Below are 8,795 nucleotides of genomic sequence, written 5' to 3'. Positions count from 1 at the left end.
CTCTCTCTCTCTCTCTCTCTCTTTCTCTCTCTCTTTTAGTTGTTCATTCATTTACTCCTTTGTTCTTTCTTTTGTTCTTTCATTTTTTCTCTCTCCTTTTCTTCTCTCCTTTCTTCCTTTTCTTTCTTCTCTTTGACATAGATAATTGAAAAATCATCATTTTGGAATTCCTTTTTTCCCCTCAAAAGGCAGCGAATAGTGATTCCAAAATGGCCCAGCCTCTTCTTTTAATCCATAATTCATCATTCTAAATTGTTGTTCACTTGCTGCAACCCTGAACAAAATGCCACAGAAGCAGCATAAAGAAAAGAAATCAAGCAAAAGAAAAAGGGACAAAAGAAAATGTAGCAAACCCTGAGGGTACTCGTGAAGAGAAATAACTTAATCCAAAAGGCTCCTCAGCCCCCACATCGGAAGCCTGACTTGCACCATGYGTGTCAGCCGAACGCGGGGCGCCCTTATCCCGAGCCGTGCTGGGGACACCCCGCCTGCTCTGGGATGTGTCGGGATATCTCGTGGGCTCCGTCTCCGCGCATGGACGCCTCGGTTACAGAAGCGCCAGCCACACGAAGCCACGAAGATGCGAGGGGGCCCGCGAGGCCCACGGCGGCGGCGCAGCGGGACCCCGGCGGCGCACGTCCCCTTACCTGCTCTGCACGCCCGTGCGCCACGTTAAATTCCCAAGCGAGGAATGTGCTCAAAATTGAACTCCTCGTTTGATTTTACTGCGGAAGAGGTTCTTCCAAGTTCCTCCTAGAGGTTTGCACATAGACTTAAAGGGTGAAATAAAACACGGACAGAGTAGAGAAAGAAGCAATAAAGTAGTTTTCTCCAGCCCCTTGCACCTTGACAAAAAATACTCCTGTGAGCAATCTGGCCTGGCATTGTTAAGACCTTCCCCATCCCACTGATGACCAGCGTGTGACTGTAATTTTTTTTGCAGACAGTGCCAAGAGCTGCCACTGACTGGGCCTGATGGGCCTCCTCTGATCCCCATAAAGAGTTGTAACCGCCACGAAAATGCTGGGAAGCAGCCTGGTAAAATGAGACCGCAAAATGTGACAGAATACAAGGGGGAGTCTTCTGGTGTTTGAAAGTGATGGAAATGGTTTGTATTCAGAGCAAAATTCACCAGCGCCCCCCAGCACATGGGATGTGTCACAGTGCTCCAGTCATCGTCAGGAATGTCACATTAATCTGTGATTTCATGAAGATGACTTCATCTGGAATGAATTCAGAGTGAGTTGTGTGGATTGCAAACTAATCTGTCTTTAACATTAAACTCATCAAGCTCAGGAAATTGTAATTTGGAGCTGGCTCCTTCCACAGGCTGTGAGGTACCATCAGCTTCAGAATTAGGAGCAGATAACTTGGACAGGCCTCAGAGAGAAGGCAGGTAGCAAGCCAGGCAGGCAAGAAAGGATCTGAGAGCTGGAAGGAATCACATGAATATGTGCACGTCTGATACCTGCTCCCATTGACGTCAGCGGGGAATTTTACAGTCACCTGCAGGGGAAACAGTACCTGGCTCACTTTGGGGGAGAACAGATCCAAACTGAGGTCAAAATGCTCATGCATATGGTTGCACCGTGATTTGAATCCTGCCTGTTGTGAGCTGCTTCTGCAAGGATGTCTGAGAACATTAGATTCTGGTTGACAAGCTTCCATAAAAAGATTATAGGGTCGCCCTGACAAAACAAATGGAATGGATGAAGCAAGATGGTTAGTAAATACACTTATTAACTATTCATCCCACTTGTCCCCTTAGGCCTGCTTCATTCGAGTTAGAGCTRTGCTTTATATACACTAGCCTAACCTAGTCTTGATTCTCCTAACAACTTCAGAAAAAAAAAAAAGATGGTAAACATCTTCAAAGCCTTTGAACTCAACTCAGCTGTGAGAAAGAAGGATTAAGCCCTTGATCCAGCAAGGTGTTTAAACATATGCTCTTACTTTAAGCATGTGAGTGGTCCCACTGATTTATATAAAGAATTCTGCCAAGCGCGGATTCTGGACACGGCGTGGTGATCACACAGGCTGAGCTTTTGGCACGGGCAGCCCTATGACCATCCCAAGGAAACTCATGTGCTTGGCTGGGTTGCAGCTGAAAGGAGATTCTTCAGGAGGTAGATGGGATTGCAGCGTGGCCAGGACTAAAATACCAAATTTCCCAGATCCTTGCTCTCTGGCTCACTCAGCACTTCTGTCTCAAATGTTCAACAGTGCTCAAGTATTTGTAGTTTTGGAATAAGCCACAGTGGCCGGAGAGTCTTGCAGAAGAAAACAAACTTTCACTCAACATTTTGGCACTTACAGTTCTGGCCGTCACGGACGCGGAAAAGAAAAGATGCAGCCAAAAGGTTTAAAGTCTTGGATAGAAGATATTGTAAAAGTTTGGTTTTAATCAGGGAGGGGAGTTTCGGGAAGCAGAGAGGAAACAACAATTCAGGTCTAATTGTACTCCTCCTGGCAAAATAGCCATGAGATCACCAACACGGCTTTGYTCCAAGCTGATAACAGAAGTGCCTGGCGTGTCTGCCTTGCTCACATGCTCAGATAAACCAGTTCCCAGATCAGAGGTTAAAGGGGAATTTTCCCTCAGGTCAGATGTACTGACTTGGTTGCAGCCTTCAGAGGAACTTCTTTACTGTGAGGGTGACAGAGCAGTGGAACAGGCTGCCCAGGGAGGTTGTGGAGTCTCCTCTGCAGGTCTTCAAAACCTGCCTGGATGCCACCCTGTGCCACATGCTGTAGGTGTGCCTGCTTGAGCAGGAAGGTTGGACTAGATGATCTCTAGAGGTCCCTTCCAACCTTAAATATTCTGTGATTCTGTGATTCTGTGATTCTGTGATTCTGTCTGCAACGCGAAGCCGCATCTGCTTCCCCAGGACACGCTCCCCGACTGCCTTCCCGTGCCCTTAGGTGGGAGCAGCTTTCAGTCCTGAAGGACAAGTCCTCAGATTGCTAAGGGGCACCAGGAGGCATCTCCGGGCTGGGCTGCACGTGGCTGTGTAGTGGAGGAGCGCGGGCAGCCGGAGCACGCGGCATGGAGCTGCCCTGCAGGCAGCGTGGCCGGGAAGGCGCGGAGCGCGCGGCCGTCCCGTCCCGCCTGCTATTCCACTTCCCTGCGCCCAGCCCGGCTCTTTACAACTTGTTTATACCGTAGTAATCCGGAGCGCTTCACGTGACACATCCCTGGCGATACATTTCGGGCCAGTTCCACTGATTTACGCTGCTTGAGGATTTGGCCTGTATTTTCCAAAGGATCTTCCAAACTTTGCTAATGAAAAATACCGGACTGGTCCCGTCAGCAGAGGGCTGGTGTGCAGTGCCCGGGGCTGGGCGAGGGGAGAGCCCTTGTCCCRATGCCCCGGGAAGCCCTGGCACAGGCGGCAGCTCGGGGGTGCCCGCTGCGTCTCGCAGCCCCTGCCCGGCTGCCTGCAGAGCACCTGGCTGCCGCTGCAAATGCCGCCCCGCAGCCCTCCGAGGGCACCGCGCCTTGGAAGCCTTGACGTCCACCAAGYCTTTCTGCTCACAAAAGCACCCCGGGGTGCTGCCTGCGCCACTGAGACAGCCTATCCTGCCTGCAAAACCCATTTCCCCCCAGCGGGATGCAATTACAGCTGTAAGGACTTGAGTTCTGCACCTCCCACTGCAGCGCGGCTCCAGGGCTGAGCGCTGCTCTTGCCAGCACCTACCAGGGAGGAAGGATTTGCCAGGAGACAGGAAGCAGGAGACRGACTGCCAACGAGGGACGAACCTGCTGCCCTCATGGAGCCTTGAACCCACCTCGAACTGGCAAGGGAAGAGCCCCACGAGGTCGGCCCTCCTTGTCCCCTCATGGGCACCACGACAGACCGCAGCTATGCGGCCTTGTCACCCTGCTACTGGGCTGCACAGGCTCCTGGAGCGCAGGTTTCCCGCAGGGAACCACGTTCCTCCCAGCAAGGACCAGGCAGCCCAGTGACGACCAGTGCCCAGGTGGGAGAAATTCACTCCCTCGGTGTTTATGGATCAGTGGAGAAAGCGTGTATGAGAGAGAAGAGCTGATGAGGAGACCACGCAGAAGATAAACCGGACTGTTTGTCAGCATTTCAAAGTCTGTGTACACCAGATTATTAGTATCTAAACAAGTCTTACTGCCTTTTTCTTTTTTTTTTTCTTCCTGTTGTAGGATTGCAAAACTCGTCTTCAAAAAGACTTTTTTAATTGTTTCTAAATACAGCAGAAGTTATATGCATTTTGAGGGGTGATTTGAAGAAAAAAAAAACAACAAATACCATCCTTCCCCTCTCCATCACATGTCTAAGATTTTTAATTTTTCTCTTTTCTTTGTTCTTCCCTCAGGGCTCAGACACATGATAGAGCTACTGGGGATTCTTGAACTGCTGTGCTCACTTACTAGTCAATCTGGGCCCAAGAAGAGCCTAGTCGTCCTTTGTTCAGGGCAAAAGGCCCTCTTTTTTGTTTCAGAGAAAGGTAAGCAAGGCTGGGATTCTGGATCATGAACATTACCTTCCAACAGTGAGCTTTGKTCCTAACCTCACTGCTCTGTTAAGAGTTTGTATTGTGGGTTTTCACCTGGAATTCATTTTAATGATGACCTCATGCAAGCTTTGGCAAGAAAAGAACTTAAGCTGGAACAACAGCAGGACAGTATCACGGGCTGTGATTACTTGTTTTATTACGGGCTGTTTTGGTTTTGGAGGTCCTGAAGCCGCCTTCTGGGGCCACAAGCCTCAGGAAAGCCCCTTGGCCGGCGGTGCCGTGGCTGGAGCGTGGGCAGTGCGTGGGGCTGACACAGCTCGTCCACAGGCAGGCACAAACCCACGCCGAACAAGCCCCCGGGGTTAGGAGCAGGGAACACCCTGGCAAAACGCTGCCCGCGTGAGCAGAGAAGAGCTTTCCAAAACACTGTGCCRTGTTGTTGCTTATCGGCTGCTGAGCAAGTATCTGCCCCCTGCATCCATCCTGCGAGCAATGCACCCYGCTGCATCCTCCTAAAAGCAATGAGAAGAGCGGAGAGGGGAATGTGGTCATCCAGTCGCCGCTTGGCACAGGCCCCTTGGCCTGACTCGGGAGCTGACTCCAGACTGGCCCATCCCTGAAGGTCATGGGAGCGCCGCGTTGCTGTGCCTCGGCCCAGGCCTCGCTCTCAGCCTGGARGCCGCTTGTCCATAGGCCTCAATGGGCCTGGCATTCGCTCCCACAGACCACGGCCACCACTGAGCGGCTGCATCCCGTGCTGGGAGAGGGTCAGACTGGTCTCAAGGGAGCTCCTGAGGTGGAACAGATGTCTAGGTCCAATGTCTATTTGTTAGGCCCAAATATACAGGTTAAATGCAAATCCTGCAGCTGATTTTGGTGGGAGGATTTTCCATGTGAGGCTGGCAAGGGTGCTTTAATGAGTATCATCAGACTCAGGTAACATTGCATTTCCATGTAGGGTTGCCTAACTCTCTTGCTGTGCTTTCAAGCTGAACATATGTTTTCAATTATTAACATGATTAATGGGAATGTGGTGACTTGAATCCCAATGAGCTCTATCTTGCTATCACGTGCACAACCCTGCAATACAGGTAGTGTTTTTTGGCAGGTTTGAAACCCCTTAATTAGACACCTCACTGTATGAAGCCCCTGGGTTGCCCCTTCTCGGGCACCACAGTGCACACAGAAGCCTTGGAGCCACTATGGTTCCTGCCCGGTGTCTCCAGGCATGTGGGGTGTGAAAATCATCATCCAGGAGCCAGTTCCACGCTGCACTGCACCCTCTTGGCATGGGTTTTGGTCATGAGTCTCATAAGGGTTCAGTAATATGAAACCAGCCTCCTGCCATCTTCATCTGGGAAAAGCTCCAGGAGTCATAAATCTCCACTTCAGCTGGGAATCTCCAATTCTGTATGAACGCTAATCCTCCTTTCGCATTCTTAGTGGGCAGATTTTCCTAAGGCAAGCATCCTTTCTACTCTGCCGCATGTCTTTGGGAAGGGAATATGGTTCAGCATCTGGAACAAGAAAAATAAATTCGGAAATCCTTTTAGTTCCTCTCTGGCTGCCAAACTAAGAAATTATCTCTTGGACCTTTCCCCTGGTATCAGTTATATCCTGGCCTAATTCCTTCTGACATAAATCTATGTCACCCATCCATAATCTACAGGATGAGTGTATTTACTGAGGATCCAAAGTAGAAATGGAGGAATATGCTCCTTCACATCAACAGAAACAAAGCACTGCCATGAGCACTGGGACTAATGAAGCYAGTATTCCCATCAATTGAATGAAAGTTCCTATATAAGCTTTCCTAGGGTTGCTGCACTTTTAAATTTGCCACCTCTTGCAAATTCCCTGGCTTCAAGTGAGTGTTAGTTCCTGTTACAGCCTTTATCTCTGCCATGGTACTGATAGGGGCTGTCTCCTCTGTCTGGATGCCTGTTTTCATGGATTCTGTAAGGAATTAATTATCTCCAATTATGTCTGGAGCTGCTACAAAGCTTTGGTATTACAAAGAGAGAACAAGCAGGCAGGAGGACACATGGAGGATGATTTCATTAATCATTATTTCCATGGGAAATATAACTAAAAAACGCTATGCAGTGCAAGTGCAGATGGTTTTTGCAGTATCAGCAGCGTGTGCACATGTGTGCATGCAGATAGATATAAAAGAGCCGTGCAACTAAATCTGCTTGTTAGTTTTGAAATATTCTATGCATATATACATTGTGTATTTACACACCAGCATATAAATGATGTGTCCCTGTCTGTCTATATAGATGCATATAGGTGTGTATATTTGTTCATTGCCCAGAGAGGTTGTGGAGTCTCCTTCTCTGGAGATCTTCAAAACSCTCWTGGRCGCAGCCCTGTGCACGTGCTCTAGGTGACCCTGCGTGTGTACGGGGATTGGACTAGATGATCTCCAAAGATCCCTCCCAACCTTATGGATTCTATGATTCTAAAATTTATCTGTCTAAGCAAGCTATATACATTTAGATAGAGTATGTAACATTGCCAAAATGGGCTGGTATATTGTTTGTCATACTGTGCTTCAGCTATATACTTTTTCTTTTCAGATTTAGCAAATCTAACCAACAGGGTAGTTATTAGGATTCCTAAATGCACTGACTGAAAGGAGCAGGAGTGTGTGTGGGAGAGGGGAGCATGTGGGTGTTTAATAGGTGATGTGCAGTCATACAAAGGTTGGACTCACTAAGGTGGGAGATGCTCACAGGAGGCAGGAGCATGAGGCCATTCCAAGGAAGTACCTATTGCTACAGCCACAGACATTCTGGGGCAGCCTGCTCATTTCTGCAGGCAATTTTGCTGTTAGTAAGCACAAAAATTCATGCTGAAGGAGTAATCAGAACTGGTTACAGTCAGTATATATACAATATATACAGTCAGTTACAGTCAGTATATAGCTGGGATCTGTGCAAATAAGAACTATCTTGGGGATGAACTATGAGTCCCCAGCCTGTAAAACTCTCCTATTGAATATGCACTCAGTGCTGTTTTACTTGGGTGAGCTGAAGTGGAGGAGTGTGGAGTGTTACCAGTTAACTAATGGCATGTTACTAAAAGCTGTGGAATAGGCTCAACGCAGTCGTTGCTATGGGTGTGCGATCACGGAGGAGTTGCTGTCAAACAGCAACAATTTTGGTAATTGCCAAGCCTGGCGAGAGGCAGCAATCCTCTATATTCCATTACCCATCCTCCGAGAGGTCCAGTTCTGCTGAGGAAGCACTTTTAGAAAAAGACCCTTCCTTTAAAGTCAACAGAGGTCTGAGGAAATCGCAATGTTCTTGCGTCGCCAGCACTCAGTGCAACAAACTTCTGGGAGCCTTTGGAAAAGGGAAAGCAGAGGGCAATGTGCTCCTGTGTTGGGAGCATGAGTAGGAGGAAAAAAGTGAAGGTGCTGTGTTTAGACTGGGGCAAGTTTGGCCCATATGTGGGACCTCACATCAAAGCAAGATGCTGTTCCAGCAGGAGCCTCTTCCAGGCTGTGAGCCTTGTTTGACACAACTCTTTGCTGGCATAAGCCAGAGTAACAAGGTTAGGAGAAGCCCTGGGATTTCAGCTGGGAAAGGGAAGAGCAAAGGGCTTTTCAGTGTCTCTGGCTGTGGCCACGTTCTCCCTGCTCGCTGTGCTGGCCTCCAGGAGYGCTGTTACCCCCTCTCCGGCTTACCCGGCTGCCTCCCCTCAGGGGAGCAAGGCCTGGTGTCCCCAGGTGTTGGCTGCGGTGGGACCTGCCCAAGTGGCTGCCTCCACGCCGCGTGTCTCCTGGTTATTAAGGGTAACAAACCTCAGCACCCTGGCTTTCAGCAGGCAGCGCCCTYGCTGCTGGAGGATGTGTGCGGACCCGGGTGAGCAGCCCGCTCGGCTGTGGCTTGGGAGCACTGTCCATGGGGCACCGGCAGCTTTGTCTGCTGTGGGGCTGGCAGGTTCTTCATGGGCAAACTTCCAGAAGCCTCTGCGCCTTTTCTTTTTTTGCCAAATACTTGACTTCCACTCTCAGCATGAGATGAATCCAGTTTGACTTCTCTTTTACGGGTGCAGAAAACCCAGTCCTTGAGATCTCTGAAGTGCAAGGAGAGAGAAGTGTTCCAAAGGTGTCAGAGGAAGCACCCACCAGGCTAGAAATGGCAACCTGAGTGTGAAGGCTGCTTCCAAAGTCAAAGACATACATCTCCTGTATGTCCCTGTACCAACAAGCCTTAAATGTGACTGAGATAAAACCTATCTTCCATTCCTAGGGTGGATGGAGAGATACTAAACTTCCAGAAGCACTGGGGACCRAT

The sequence above is a fragment of the Nothoprocta perdicaria genome, unplaced genomic scaffold (genome assembly GCF_003342845.1).
Source record: "Nothoprocta perdicaria isolate Ctin4 unplaced genomic scaffold, notPer1 scaffold_99, whole genome shotgun sequence".
In the NCBI taxonomy this organism is placed as follows: Eukaryota; Metazoa; Chordata; class Aves; order Tinamiformes; family Tinamidae; genus Nothoprocta; species Nothoprocta perdicaria.
Note: the sequence above shows the minus strand (reverse complement) of the source record.